Source organism: Pleurodeles waltl, chromosome 4_1, assembly GCF_031143425.1.
Source record: "Pleurodeles waltl isolate 20211129_DDA chromosome 4_1, aPleWal1.hap1.20221129, whole genome shotgun sequence".
Lineage (NCBI taxonomy): Eukaryota > Metazoa > Chordata > Amphibia > Caudata > Salamandridae > Pleurodeles > Pleurodeles waltl.
In genome coordinates this window covers 209,425,142-209,439,676 of record NC_090442.1, presented here as the reverse complement: position 1 = coordinate 209,439,676, position 14,535 = coordinate 209,425,142, and positions in this window count along the sequence as shown.

Here is a 14,535-nt window from a genome sequence, read left to right as displayed (position 1 = left end):
GCAGCACTAGCAGTGTAGGTCCTCTCCGGTCAAAGGTCAGGTATCTAGTGATTGAAGGGATAGAAAATGGCGATGTCGTCTGCGGCGGTGACGTCCGCGGCGGGGTGCATCATCACCACCAGCGCACCTGTTCATTGGCTCCTGGGACCCATAGGGTCCATTGTTAACCAATGCAGCATTGCGCTGCGCTCTACGACCGCCTACCGCGACGGTGTGCAACGCCAGCGCTGTTACCCCACAATCCCATTGTCCCACTTTAGAGGTCAGGCAGCCGCAATTTCAGGTGCCCACATGGATTCATTTTCAACTGCGTCACACATACTGAGGCCTACACTCAACACACATACAGGAAGGGTTCATTGTCTGGTGTAGTCTTGTGTGTGACTGTGGGTACATACCTGGAGGAATAGTGACTGTTTCTTCGCTGTTGTCCTTCGTAGGCACCGTCAGCTGGGACATTTGAGAAGATGGCGGAATCCGCCGGTGTACCGACCGCTGGTGGACCTGTTGACAATGGAAGAGCGACATTTAATCGTGACCTACAGGTTTGACCGTGCCACAATCCAGGAACTGTGTACCCAGTTGGAGCCAGAGCTGATGTCACCAATCCGCCATCCGACTGGAATCCCCCCTGACGTGCAGGTGCTGTCAGTGCTCCATTTCCTTGCAAGTGGGTCATTTCAGACAACAGTGGCTATGGCATCAGGGATGTCCCAGCCTATGTTTTCCAACGTGTTGTCCAGAGTGTTGGCTGCCCTGCTGAAACACGTAAGGAGATACATCATTTTCCCTGAGGTGGAGGATTTGCCTACAGTGAAAGGTGACTTCTATGCCCTTGGACATATCCCTAACGTCATTGGTGCCATTGATGGGACCCATGTAGCTCTGGTCCCCCCCGCAGGAGTGAACAGGTGTACAGGAACCGGAAGAGTTATCATTCGATGAATGTCCAGATGGTCTGTTTGGCAGAGCAGTACATCTCCCAGGTAAATGCTATATTCCCTGGCTCAGTGCATGATGCCTACATCCTGTGCAATAGCAGCATCCCTGATATGATGGGTGAACTCCAGAGGCACCGTGTATGGCTATTGAGGGACTCTGGTTACCCCAACCTTTCCTGGCTATTGACCCCAGTGGGTAATCCCAAGACCAGGGCAGAGGAACTCTACAATGAGGCCCATGGGCGGACTAGGAGGGTGATCGAACGCACCTTCGGCCTCCTGAAGGCCAGGTTCAGGTGCCTCCATATGACAGGTGGATCCCTATTCTACTCACCTAAGAAGGTGTGCGACATCATCATCGCCTGCTCCATGCTCCATAACTTGGCTTTGCGACGCCATGTGCCTTTTCTGCAGGAGGATGATCCAGATGACGGTGTTGTAGCAGCTGTGGAGCTTGTGGAGCCTGAGGACAGTGATGAGGATGAAGCTGAGGAAGACGAAAACGACAACAGGGAGTCAGTAATACAGCAATATTTCCAGTGACACACAGGTGAGAACTTTTTCTTTTTTACCATTACATTAACTTTCACACATCTACCTCTATCCTGTACCTCCATTTCACTCACTCTTTGTTAACTGAGTTGTCCCCTTCCATTTCAGTTTAACAAATGTGGTAACCTACGTGTCAACTGCTTGCATCCTTGAAGGGCTTGTGATGTGTGACATAGGTATGTTAGCCTTCCAATGGGTAACCCATTATGAAACTGTAATTGATAATACAGATTTACAAATCATAGACTGACTCCATTTATTTTTTGTGTTTCAAGGGTGTTTATTTAAGTGCACAAAAATGAAGGGGGGTTGTAAAATGGTGATGGGTGATGGTGGAGGAATGTCCATGGCAGAGCCCAGTCTATTAGTCTCACAGGTACATTGCACATCGGGGCATTGGAAGTGGAGCTGGGGCAGTTCCGATTTGGGCAGGGTAACAAAGTGGGACAGTGGGAGGACAATCAGGGTGGTCTTATTTCCTGGCTGGGGTCTTGCCATCTTGCACTGTCCTGTTCCTGGATCTCAGGGCCCGCTTGCGTGGTGGTTGTCCGTCTGCAGGGGGTGGGGTGCTGGTGTGGTGGTCCTGTGGCGGGGCGTCCTGTCCACTAGCGCCGGCGGAGGTGGTGGGCAGTTTGTCGTCCTGGCTAGTGTCAGGGGCCCCTTGGAGTGCCACGGTGTCCCTCAAGGTCTTTTGAATGTCCGTCAGCACCCCTACGATGGTGCCCAGGGCGGAGCCGATGGTCCTGAGCTCATCCCTGAACCCCAAATATTGTTCCTCCTGCAGACGCAGAGTCTCCTGCAACTTGTCCAGGACCGTGGCCATCGTCTCCTGGGAGTGGTGGTATGCTCCCATGATGGAGGAGAGGGCCTCGTTGAGGGTTGGTTCCCTTGGCCTGTCCTCCCTCTGTCGCACAGCAGCCCTCCCAGTTCCCCTATGTTCCTGTGCCTCCGTCCCCTAGACCGTGTGCCCACTACCACTGCCCCTAGGTCCCTGTTGTTGTTGGGGTGGTGGGTTATCCTGGGTGCCCTGTAGTGGTGGACACACCGCTGATTGACCTGTCCTGGGTAGGGAGGTTTGGGCCCGCTGGGTGGGTGCTGTGCTGGTGTTACCAGAGGGTGGAAGCTCGGTGTTGGGCTGTGGGTGGGCAAGGGGAACCGACTGTCCCGAGGCCCACGATGGTCTGGGCTGGTCATCAAGATCCAGTGGGGCAGAGCTGCTGTCGTCACTGTGGGCCTCTTCTGGGGGTGGAGTGGTGTTGTCTGGACCCTGTGGTGTGGTGACGTTCCTTCGGGTTCCTGCGGGGGTATAAGTACATGATTATTGCATGTGTGTGTTTCATGGTGTGCAATGGTTGGGTGTGCGTGACCCCCAGTGCAGCCATTTCTGTGGGGGGGCTTGGATACCGATGTGGTGCCTGGATACCGTTGAACGCACCTTCCCCTGTAGGTCGTTCCACCTCTTCCTGATGTCCTCCCTATTTCTTGGGTGCTGTCCCACAGCGTTGACCCTGTCGACTATTCTTTGCTATAGCTCCATCTTCCTGGCTATTGATGTGTGCTGTACCTGTGAGCCAAATAGCTGTGGCTCTACCCGGATGATTTCCTTCACCATGACCCTGAGCTCCTCCTCGGAGAAGCGGGGGTGTCTTTGGCGTGACATGGGGTGGTGTGTGTGATGTGTGGGGTGGTGTATGTGTTAATGAGTGTGGTGAGTGTAGTGGTATGTGGTGTTTTGTGCTTGGATGTTGCGTGGTTGATGGTGTTGTGTGCCTCTGTATGGTGGGGTTGTCTATGCTGTGCTATCTCTCTGGCCTTTGTTCGTGAATTGTGGTCGTAGGGGTTTGTGGGTGATGTGGGTGTGTGTTTTATATTGTGTTGGGTGTGTGGGAGTGGTGTGTGTATGTGTGTCAGGTGTGTGTATTTTGAATTGTCCAATGTGGCGGTGTTTTGGAGATGTGTGTGTATTTTGAGCGCGGCGGTGTGTACCGCCAATGGAATACCGCGGTTGAAAGACCGCCGCGTGGATTCGTGGGTCGTAATAGCATGGGCCTGTTTCTGTTGGCGTGGAGGTGGAGGATTTGTTTCCGCATGTTTATCGCTGACCTTTGGTGTGGCGGTATTGTGTGGGTGTCTGAATTTCGGCAGATTCCGTGATGTGTGTCATAATAGCTGTAGTGGGATTCCGCGGCCGCGGCGGTGTATTGGCGGTCTTCTGCACGGCGGTAAGCACCTTATACCGCCAATGTTGTAATGACCCCCTAGATGTGCTGCATATGAAAGCGACTTGCACTTTCTCTGTCTGCATTGGGCCTGGTCTGTGTGTGATGGATGGTGTACTTCTTTTAGCAAGTTGTATTTGCTTTGTGTATGAGAAAGCCGGCACTGCTGCAGTCAGTTCTGTGCCAGTTTCATGTTAGTGAGCCCTGAGAAAACCATTTATCTTTTACAAAACCAAGACAACTGGCCTTTTCACTCTTCCTTTAATGTAGTAGAATTTTGTGAAGGCAGATATGGGACCACTAGCTCTTTTCTTATTGAAGACACTTGATACAACCCAATGATTCAGTGTGTTTATTTTGATCCCCTTGTCTCAGAAGTAATTATACACCTACACTCTCTCTGCGGGAGTCCTGAGATGTGCCATTCGCACCTTCCCAGAACGCCTCTCCCTCTTCAGAAGCACAGGATGAGATCAGTGCACGAGGCGAGAGGTAAAGAGAGATCTTACAGTGACGCTGGAGATGCTAAGACCTATGTCAAGCAATAGGGAATTACATTCACCAAATGTTGTATCCCCTGGAGGCTATCCAGGCTATGTGCAGTTATCATGTACACTTGTGTTTCTGATGGCATATGATAATTCTTCATCATTGCACCTGCTTTCATTTAATATGCACGGGGAATACAAAAACACAGGGCCAGATCTAAGAAAAAGTGGTGCTTCATGAAAATAAGAGCTACTTTTCTTGCGCCCCTAACGCCACCATGTGTGCGTCATATTAATGATACTGCGCACCATGGCACACGTTAGGATTAATAGCATCATAATTTGTGACGCTGTTGTGGTACTTTGCAGGATTAGTGCCAAAAATGATGGTGCTAATCCTACAAAGTACATAGAGGCCCATTATAAACAATGGTGTGCCTTAGTTTAACACCTCCACTGAGCAGGCATTAAAAATGATGAGAAAAATGGCACAGTTGAATCTCATAGATACCAATGCACCATTTTTCTGGGCCTCTAACAAAGAAACGCCCCCCTTGCATACAATATGCCGGGCACAGGCATAATGTGGCACAAGAGTTTACAAAGTGGCACAATGCGTGCATTGCACCATTTTGTAAATTTGGTGCTGCGTTTTTGCCACCCTAATGCCACATTAGCGTAAAAAAAATAACACTAATGTGGTGCTATGCCCTTTTTAAATTTGGGCCACAGTTTAATCAAATATCCATTCTTACCCTGAAAACTCATTGTGGGAGCCGGCATCGGGCTGAGTATAAAAGTTGACAAGTTTGTTACTTTCTCAGGTTTTCAATTTTGTAAAACATTGCAGTCCTCATATTAATTGGCTTGCAAACACATATTCATACATAAAAAAATCACCTATTTTTTGCTGCATGAAATCTGCTGGGAGAAGGTTGGAGGAACCTGTGTGAGGACAAAATTGCACATTCTGAATTTTGCAGCCCAGAGCTGGTTAAACCATACAGTTTTACCAGGTTATCCACATTACGAAGTCGGTATCTCATAATGGAGAGAAAGTATGGTATCCCATATTTTCTACACCCATTGATATCAGTGTGTACTCAATGTGTGTGTTACCTCTCAAAATAACAGAGAACTCCGAATGAGATCCCGTGAAAGACAACCATTCTGGAATTACTTTGATTGGGTTGTTGAGTACAGTTTCAACCCTGCTCAAGTAACAGCCACAATCCCTGTCAGGTTGAACCACAAAAGTCATTAAATTAACCTATGCTCAACCGTCAGGTAGCTTGGCACAAAAAGCAGTCAGGCTTAACTTAGAGCCAATCTGCATTTATGAAGCACACAATAATAATAAGGTGAAAACACAACATGTGGAAGTTCCCACACCAATTTAGGGAAATATAGTACATTTTAATCCATCGTCTGAAATCACAACAGCAAAAATCCAATCAGTAGAATTGAAGCTATGAATTGTTAAAGTTAAGGTAAAAACTAGCACCTGAAAGATCAAAACGTCAACCACGGACATCCATTTGTTCGAGACCGGATCAAATATGAAAACTATGGCCGACCACGATGGAGCGCCAGTCGGATACAAAGGGTGGAATGAGCCCCATTTGCCACTTACCTTTGGACTTGGAGGAATTTTGTGGAAAAAGTCTGAGGAGGTTGAAGCTCAGCTGGACAAGGATACAGGAGATGTCCGAAGAAGAGATGTCGTCATTGGGGAGCCACTAAGTAAAGTTGCAGTGATAATTTGTATGTTCAGACTAAGGGCCTCATTACAAGGCTGGTGGTCACAAGACTGCCAGCCTTGCGGTGGCAGTTGGATCACCACATTACGAGTTTGGGGAGCGCACCGCCTAATGACTGCCGTCCCTGCCAGGATCAATGACCCAGAGGGGCCGATGGCAGTCCTGGTTGTAATAAGCCAGGGCAGCGCTGAACACCTGCACCGGCCTGCTGATTTCAACCGTGGTTCTCCGTCACTCTTTTCATGGCGGTTTCCCCACTATGAAAAGGTTGGCGGAGAACAAGTGCAGGGAGCCACAGGGAGAGCCAAGTGCTATCTTGTAGCACTGTTCCTGCTGGTCAGACCGACGGCAACACTCTATTTCAAGGTTTCCGGCAGTCAGCCAGGTCAGGCCTGTGAAAAGGTTGTAATATAGTTGGGAGGGGATGCCACCACCATGGCCGTGGCATCCTCCCCGCAAGTTTGGCGGTCCTGTGTTGGTAAACTCGTAATGAGCCCTTTAGCCTCTTACTTGGAAACATCCCTTTTGCATACATTATGTATGGCGCATGCATGATGTAGCGCCAGGGGTTACATAGTGGTGTAATGCATTGCGCCACTTTGTAAATCTGGCGCTGCATTTTTGGCCATCTAATGCCACATTAGCGTAAAAAAGATGGCGGAAGGGGCTCTTAAATCTGCCCCTAAGTATTAACTGCACTTCAGCTAATTTCATAAATATCTTCATCTCCCCCAAGTACTGACCTCCAACATGGTCACCCTTTCCAATTTCCCCTAATTTAACCTAATGGAGGGGAACTCCTTACGGGCGATCTAGATGATCATAAAACCGTGAAAATTTACCAGTTGCTGATGAACAATCAACCTGACACCTTTGGTGCATTCTGGTGGCATGAGAGGCAGGCATATGGTTGTTAGAAAAAGAAGACTGGATCGAAATCTGGGGGATGCCATGTGAGGCTGCTATTGCAGCCAGGCTCCAGCTGATGCAATTCAAATATCTCCACAGGGACTACTATACACAACAAAGGCTTTGGACAATGGAGGTATTCGACTCCCTGGCCTGCCTCCGTTGTGGTGTGGCTGAGGGCACTTTCCATGATACAGTATGGAGCTGTCCCAAGTTAGATAAATTCTGGCAGGTGGAGAGGACATGACGGGGGAGGGGGCTTGTCATTGCAGTTCCCGCGAGATCTGCGTCTCGCCCTCCTCAATGATAGTCGCCAACTCATTTACAGAACCTGGGTATCTGTACCACTTTACTAGGAATTTACAAGTAAATTGAATGTGCATATCGGGTGTAAGCCAATTTCACAATATTTAAAGGAGAGAGCACAAGCACTTTGCCCCTGGTTAGCAGTGGTAAAATGCGCAGAGTCCTAAGGCCAACAAAAATGAATTCAGCTGAAGATGCCTTCTTTCTTCAAATTAAGGATGACATTTTCTCTTATTGTCTCCATTCAAAGGTTCCAAATGGCACACAATCCAAAGAGTACACCATTTAAACTGCAAACAATATTAATTACAAATAAATAATTACAAATAAATATCCCAGGAAAACCTAAAAAAGAATTCTGTTTGATAAGGTAAGCTAATTATATTTTTAGTAAACAACAAAATTACTCCAGGATTTAAAAATAAAAGGTCTCCATGTCATCCAATACTGTTACAAAATGCCCAAAATAAAGCTAGTCTTTGAAGACTATTAAAAAAGCTGTATGATAAATGGAAAATAGAAAATAGATAGAAATTGTCAGATTTTACAACCGACACTCTGATACAATCAATTGGTACGACCAAAAAGCTGTTCCAATGTCATGTTATGCACCCAGATAATGGAACTCACAAACGTATTAAAAAACAGAAAATGGAAGAGTATAGGAGTACTGTAAAGTAAAATACCATGTACTCCTTTACTACCTTTTAGGGGGTTATTCTAACTTTGGAGGAGGTGTTAATCCGTCCCAAAAGTGACGGAAAAGTGACGGATTTACCACCAGCCGTATTACGAGTCCATTATATCCTATGGAACTCGTAATACGGCTGGTGGTATATCCGTCACTTTACCGTCACTTTTGGGACGGATTAACACTCCTCCAAAGTTAGAATAACCCCCTTAGTGTCTTAATACAAAACCTGCGCCTGACTGACAAAAGCCGAGGTAGGGAACCTGTATAGGTAAAATAGTTACACTAAACAAAAGAAATCCAAACAACAAAAAACACATTTTATAACTAACCTAACAACTCTTACCCTTATTCTACAACAAAGATACACCAAATAGCTAGTATTAGATTAAAAAAAAGTTTTGTACCAGAATACAGTGCTGGACCCTTCTGTCATCCACCACAATGCTCCACTAAGTACAAAAATCAATATCGAAACATAAAACATGCATCAACAATAATAACAAACAAGCATTGGCAGAGCCAAAAGGTCTGGTGTTGAATGCCACCCTTTTGGCTGTGGTCATTCTTGTTTTATTCTGTCATGGTTTGTGCAAAATGTTATTCTTGGGGAGGCAGCTGGGCTATCAACAATCTAAAAAAGAAATTGACTAAAGGCAAAAATATTTTGTGGACATAGAAATGAACACAGTACCATAGTAGTCCCTGACCGTGAAGGGGTCTACTTTGGGTGTGGATGTGCTCTTTGTAAAAGGGCATACTGTAACTCAGGATGAAGTCAACCAGTGGGTGAAGTGTCCTAACTCACTGCCTCAGGATGCACACTGCAGTAACTGGAACAAGAAAATGTGGATGCCACAACTGCAGTCTAATGGATAAGTCTGGCTGGAAACTCCTATTAGAAGCTATTTCATACATATGATTGTAGTAAGGTAACACCAAACCTCAAAAAGTATTGTCGGTGGATAATGCTTTTTTGTAATATTTTTGTAAAACTTTCGTACAAATAGCGATGCTTCCAAAGAGAGGTTTACAGCAATAACAGAGTAAGAGACTTGCAAAAACATATAGACAGAGAGGCTTGGCAGACCGTGCTGTGAATATAGATAGTATTGCACAGATCGATAGTATCGCAAAGATAGATAATGTTGCAAAGATGAATAGATAGATAGATAGACAGACAGACATAAGACCGCGGAGGGTATTATGAGTTTTTCCCTGGGCTGGCGGGCGGTCTCCAAAAGACCGCCCGCCAGCCCAGGGAAAAACTCCCTTCCCACGAGGATGCCGGCTCGTAATCGAGCCGGCGGAGTGGGAAGGTGCGACGGGTGCAGTAGCACCCGTCGCGTATTTCAGTGTCTGCAAGGCAGACACTGAAATACCTTGCGGGGCCCTCTTACGGGGGCCCCTGCCGTGCCCATGCCATTGGCATGGGCACGGCAGGGGCCCCCAGGGGCCCCGCGACCCCCCCTACCGCCATCCTGTTCATGGCGGCTTTCCCGCCATGAACAGGATGGCGGTAGGGGGGGTCAGAATCCCCCATGGCGGCGCAGCAAGCTGCGCCGCCATGGGGGATTCTGAGGGCAGCGGTAAACCGGCGGGAGACCGCCGGTTTACCCTTTCTGACCGCGGCCAAAGCGCCGCGGTCAGAATGCCCTGCGGGGCACCGCCGGCCTGTCGGCGGTGCTCCCGCCGACCCTCGCGCCGGGGTTAGAATCAGCCCCATAGATAGGAAAATTGGAGCACAGAAAGCACACTAGAAAGCCATACAAGCAGGACATACAGACTGAATTGGTTCACATATACAACTACGTACAGGAGCACTGAAAGCGATCTAGAAGCCCATACGTGCAAGTCATACAGACTAAGGGGCTGATTAATGAGTTTGGCGGTCTTGAGACCGCCGTGGCGTTGGCAGTGGGCTGCCCGCTGTATTATGATACATGCTGTTACATAGATGAAAGACTGCCATGGACCCGCCCACAACGCCAGCAAATCACAACCGCTGTGTTGGAGAGATAGGCCAATGCGGCTATCGGAGGGTGGACTGCCGGTGCAATCACAATGTTTCTTACCGCTGACGTGATCGTGGTGGGCCAACCACCACATTTGAGTTGGCGGAGATGGAGGGATTAAGGCCGAAATTCACTTGTAGGCAGCTTCACACTACCAGTGCCACCATGTAGCCAATCCTACATGGCCTGTCACTGCTTGTGCTGCTCGATGGTGCACTAAATTGATGGTGTTGTGGACGCAACCAATGGTAAGCCAAACACCTACCTATTCCCTCTCACTCCACAGTAACTTGCTGGGCTCTGCTAATCAGAACCTCAGTGCTCATGCCATGCTATATCTGCCTATAAATTTGTCACTATAGGCTAGTAACTACATTTACCAATTCTAATTGACATACTGGACTCCCCCCCCTTATAAGTCCCTAGTATATGGTACCAAGGTACCCAGGGCATTGGGGTTCCAGGAGATCCATATGGGCTGCAGCATTTCTTTTGCCACCCATAGGGAGCTCAGACAAACCCTTACACAGGACTGCCATTGCAGCCTGCGTGAAATAACGCACTTAAGTAACTTATAAGTCACCTATAAGTCACCTATATGTCTAACCTTCACTCTCTGAAGGTTAGGTGCAAAGTTAATAAGTGTGAGGGTACCCTTGCACTAGCAAAGGTGCCCCACATAGTTCAGGGCCAGTTCACCGGACTTTGTGAGTGCGGGGACACCATTACATGCGTGCACTACATATAGGTCAATACCTATATGTAGCTTCACAATGGTAACTCCGAATATGGCCATGTAACATGTCTATGATCATGGAATTGTCCCCCCATTCCATATCTGGTATTGGGGAGCCAATTCCATGCATCTTGGGGGCTCCACTGTGGACCCCTAGTATTGCCAAACCAGCTCTCTGAGGCTTGCACTGCAGCTACAGCTGCTGTCACCTCACAGACAGGTTTCTGCCCTCCTGGGGTCTGGGCAGCCCAGTCCCAGGAAGGCAGAACAAAGCATTTCCTCTGAGAGCACAGTTTTACACCCTCTCCCTTTGGAAATAGGTGTTACAGACTGGAGAGGGGTAGCCTCCCCCAGCCTCTGGAAATGCTTTGAAGGGCACAGATGGTGCCCTCCTTGCATATGACAGTCTACACCAGTTTAGGGAACCCCAGTCCCTGCTCTGGCGCGAAATTGGACAAAGGAAAGGTAAGTGACCACTCCCCTGTCCATCACCAGCCCAGGGGTGGTGCCCAGAGCTCCTTCAGTGTGTCTCAGACCTCTGCCATCTTTTTTTCAGAGGTGTGAGGACACTCTGGAGGCCTCTGGATGGCTAGTGCCAACAGATGACATCAGAGACCCCTCCTGATAGGTGCATACCTGGGTAGGTAGCCAATCGTCCTCTCAGGGCTATGTAGGGTCTCCCCTGTGGGCTTCTCATCGGATTACGACTTGCAAGAATCCACAAGGGCTCTTCTGCACTTCTGTCTTCGACTTCTGCCAATAATCGACCCCTGACTGCTCCAGGATGCCTGCAAAACTGCAACAAAGTAGCCAGAAGACTACCAGCAACATTGTAGCGGCTAATCCTGTCGGCTTTCTCGACTGTTTCCTGGTGGTGCATGCTCTGGGGGCTGCCTGCCTTCACCCTGCACTGGAAGCCACAAAGAAATCTCCTGTGGGTCGACGGAATTTTCCCCCTGCTCTAGCAGGCACCAAACTACAGCCTCACCGGTAATCAGGGTCCCCTCTCATCCTGACGAGTGTGGCCCCTGGAACACAGGTGGTGGACCCAAGTGACCCCGACTGTCCAGTGGTCCAACTGTCCGAATTTGGAGGAGGTAAGTCCTTGCCTCCCCTCCCCAGACAGTAATCCTGTGCACCGTGTGATCTGCAGCTACAAGGGCTTCTGTGCACATTTCCAAGCAATCCTGCATGTACAGCTGAGCCTAGGTCCCCAGCACTCCGACCTGTGATGCTCAGCTCCCTGAGTTGACCTCCGGTGTCGTGGGACCTCTCTTTGCAGTGTTGAGATGACCGCTGTGTTCAGTCTTCTTGAACCCATGTTCAAGGACTCCTGCGGGTGCTTCCCTCCTTCCAGTGGACTCTCTACTTTGCTGATGGCCTCTTCTGTTTCCCCTCCTGAGTAGTGACATCCTGGTCCTTCCTGGGCCCGGGCAGCACCCTTTTTCTTCAACCGTGACTCTTGTAGGTAGCAAGGCTTGTCTGTGGTATTTTGCAAAGGAAGCAACTCTGCATCCACCAGCACGCCATAGGACATCTTCTGCACAAAGCAGAACCTCCTACCTCCTTTCGTTGGTGCAAAACCAGCATCTTCTTCCAACCAGAGGCAGTCATTTTCCACCTTCATCCGGGGATTAGTAGTCTCCTGCCTCCCCTGGACAATTTAGCGACTCATGGACTTGGTCCCCTTCCTTTACAGTTCTTCAGGTCCATGAATCATTCTTCAGTGCTTTGCAGTCTGTTGTGGTCCTTGCAAAATCCTTTATCACGACTTTAGTGTGTTTTGGGTGAAAAAGTAGTACTTTACTCCTGCTGTCTTGGGGTGGGGTCTCCTTTACAACCTTAGTGTTTTCTCACACTCCTAGCGACCTTCTACACACTACACTTGCCTAGGGGTGCGTTTGTGGTTCGCATCCCACTTACTTAGTATATGGTTTCTGTTGCCCCTAGGCCTATTGCATCCTATTGTGTTTTACAGTGTGTGCACTACTTTCTGACTGTTTTACTTACCTGATTTGGTTATTTGTGCATATTTTGTGTATGTTACTTACCTCCTAAGGGAGTATATCCACTGAGATATTTTTGGCACATTGTCACTAAAATAAAGTATCTTTATTTTTAGTAACTATGAGTACTGTCTTTCGTATGATATTTTACCTATATGATATAAGTGGTGTTGGACCTGGCCCTTTTACAGGGTCATTCCCCAGACTTTTTGCTTTTGCCTCCTTATTTTTCTGACCTTTGTTGGCTGACGTTTTGACTCTGAGCACTTTTTCACTGCTAACCAGTGCTAAAGTGCATGTGCTCTCTCTTACAAATTTGATATGATTGGATTATACCTGATTGGCATATTTAATTTACCTATAAGTCCCTTGTAAAGTGGTATCCCTAGACCCAGGGCCTGTAAATTAAATGCTACTAGTGGGCCTGCAGCGCTGCTTGCGCCACCCACTGAAGTAGCCTGTTAAACCTATCTAAGGCCTGCTAGCTCAGAGCCTGTGTGCGCAGTTTCCTGCCACAGGGACCTAGCATCTAAATTTACTTGCCAAGCCCAGAACTCCCCTTTTACTACATGCAAGTCACCCCTAAGGTACGCCCTAGCTAGCCCTTTGGGCAGGGTGCCATGTATGTAGAAGGCAGGACATGTGCCATGTTGCATGGTCTGTCCTGGCAGTGACAAACAGCCTAACTTGGTGTCTCACTGCTGTGAGTGCTGCCCTCTCATAGGACTGCATTGGACATGCCCTGCCTTAGGTGTAAGGGGTATTGTCTGATTTATGAGGGGTAGCGTAGGCATGTTTGGTATGGTTGTGACAGTGGTAAGAAATGCTGCTTACTGGTGTAGGTGTATTTTTTATTACTATCACAGAAATGCCACTTCTAGAAAGTGCGCATTTATCTGTGCTTATGACTTTGGTGTTTTGCAGCTTGTCTCCAATCAACGTCTGGGCAGACTGACAGTTGGGGCTTTGTGCATACTTCTCAGACAGCCTGTACACAGGGAGGGTGGAGGTGTCACAGAGGTGCATCTACATATTGTATAGCCTTCCTGGGCTGAGAGAATGGAGAGGCGGGGCACGCCTGCATTTGTAAAGACTGTGCCCTGGCCTCACACAATAGGGTTGTTAACCCCCCACTGATGTTTGGAGCCTGTGCTGAAAGGAGAGAGGGGGCACTCCCAGAACCAGTTGTAACTGGCTGGAACCTTCTCTCCCTACCATTGAAAAACACTGTAAGAACTGACTATAAGTTCAGGGGAATTTTCCCCACAATTTGAACACTCTTGGAACTGAAATTGGACACAGAACGCTGATGAATGGACTCACCAGGAAACCACCTTGGACTGCTGTTGCTGTGCTGACCTGTGACCTGACTGGTCACTAGAAGGAACTACCACCATCTGCACCCCTTGTGCTGGCCTGTAGCTGGATCCACCAGCTCTGTGCTTTTTCTGGTTGTTCCCAGGGGCAGGGTGTTGTGGCCCCTGACCTCTGCCACGATCTCCCCAGCCTTGCCTGAAGCACTTGGTAAAAGCTCTCTATATTCATAGCTGAGGAGGAAATTAACCGCCGTAGCCCAGGCTGCTGATTTAAGCTTGTGCTGTGTGAAGCTCTTTCGTTAGAGGAGCCCCTAGCGCTCCCCCGGCGCCTCTGCCTGGTAAAAATCACCACCACGGCCCCGGCGCCAGATTTGGGATCCCAGTGCGAGGCTCGCGCTGACTCCAGTGCCCCCGGGGCACTTCAGGAAAGAAAGGAAAGGAGCTCGTGCTCTCCTACCGTGTCCCCGGGTGACGTGCACTTTTTAGAGCGCCCCCGGGGCACACTCCGGCCCCAACTCCTCACGCTGCTTCCCTTCGGAAAGGGAAAGCAGACGCGCAGCTCGCGCACCGGATCGGGTGCGGCCGCCGGGGGGAAG